The sequence below is a fragment of the Austrofundulus limnaeus genome, unplaced genomic scaffold (genome assembly GCF_001266775.1).
Source record: "Austrofundulus limnaeus strain Quisiro unplaced genomic scaffold, Austrofundulus_limnaeus-1.0 Scaffold320, whole genome shotgun sequence".
NCBI lineage: Eukaryota > Metazoa > Chordata > Actinopteri > Cyprinodontiformes > Rivulidae > Austrofundulus > Austrofundulus limnaeus.
The window spans coordinates 667,376-668,946 of record NW_013952722.1 but is presented as its reverse complement, the minus strand read 5'-3'; the positions used below and the strand labels follow the sequence as shown (position 1 = coordinate 668,946).

At 39.7% G+C, this 1,571-nt stretch overlaps 1 protein-coding gene across 1 annotated transcript in view; it reads right to left on the bottom strand.

Moving 5' to 3' along the window:
- Positions 1-1,059: 1,059 nt before the first annotated feature.
- Positions 1,060-1,571, bottom strand: part of LOC106527344 (uncharacterized) — a 130,155-nt gene continuing 129,643 nt past the window's right edge. Inside the window, exon 64 of the mRNA XM_014022186.1 lies at positions 1,060-1,386. The gene's annotated coding sequence lies outside the window, so the exon portion shown is untranslated. The remainder of the gene's footprint in view (positions 1,387-1,571) is intronic.

The window sequence follows — 1,571 nt, the reverse complement described above, 5'->3', positions numbered from 1 at the left end:
TTTAACACTCTTCTCCTTTCTCTCGCTTCATCCGCCATTTTAAGCAAAAAGAAATCTCCGGTTGGCCTGCAATGCATCATGGGGTAGGGTGATCCAAGAGGGATCCAACAGACCTGTCCCTCAAATCAGGGAAAAAAGAGAACACATTTGTCAAGAGTCTTTGAATTTGGACAGCCTGTGGTGTGTCGCTTTGACACAAGTGGCCGACGAATTCTGCCTTCGAAGGACCCAGCCCGAGTTTGGACACAGTCTTTATTTATTAGTTCTGAAGCTAACGCTATATATATTAGCTCTTGAGCTAAGCAACTATTGTCCTCTATGCGAGGGCAGCAACAGGTGAAAAATAAATTTTCCCAGTGAAAAATGAAATGTCTGGTTGTGTGCTGACTTGTTGTGTGTTGCACCCTGACTTTTGTTACAACTAGTCAAAGACTAGACCCCTTTAAATTGACTGAGTTCAGTTGTTTGTGGCGACCATCTTGAACTGGGCTGACTCCAAAAGTTACTCAATTATAGAGGAACATTCAAGATTACTTTAAAGTTACATTGTAATCCAGCCAGTTGTTTAAGATATTACAGATTTAAACAGACTTTTAACAGACTCATTTAACTAAACACAATTCATCTGGCATTCGGCGTTCAGACGTTTTGAGCTTGTCCTGGTTGGTGTAATATAATCTAACAGTAGTCCAGTCATTTCAGGTCAATCTAATTAACAGCTCTTCTCTCCGGATCATCTCATCATGTCGGTGAGAGAGGAATAAAACAAGATCAGTAGCATTTTACAGTAAGTGGCCCGCACAGCATGATTATATCACAACCAACATTAGCCTTTAATAGTCCTCTGATACCTGCTGAATGTGTGAACAGTCAGGGACACTCCAGGTTTATTAATGAGGTGGATTTATCTCCTATAGATTCATTAACAGAGCTGCAGAATGAGAGGAAGTTTGTGCAGAAAGACTTTTATCATTGTGTTTGTTAATTACAGAACATGGAGGATGAGCAGATGTTAGAATTACAAACTGAAAAGATTTAAGAACAACATGTGGAAAAAGCTGCTGCGGAAGCTTTTATTTTCTTGACATAAGTAGGTTTTCTTGGCAGAGAAAAATCTAATTAGAGCTGCTGATGAGAAACACTAATGTAGTTAATGAACCAAAACAAGAAGAAAAAAGAACTGAGGCAACTTTCTTAAAGAGATACTAAATCTAAAAATGACTACAGAAAAGCTGTAAGAGTGGTGGTTTGACAGGAGAAGAAATATGAAGCACCAAGTTCTGCTGCTGTTCTCTGGAGGGAACTGGTTCTGAAGAGGAGTCCTTGATGGATGAGGTACATCGAGGCGAGGAGTCTCACCTCACCAGTCCACTGCATGTCTGCTGCCTAGAATAAGAGTTTCAGCTTTTATTATTTTATATATTTGTGGCATAAGTTCCAAGAGAGCTAATGCTGTATCTAGTAGCTCTAGAGCCAATGGGCCTCATGCAAGAACATGTTCTTATTCTTATCCTAAATTTCTCTTACTTTTGTTCGTACAAAGGGTTCGTACGAACATGTCACGTCAGATT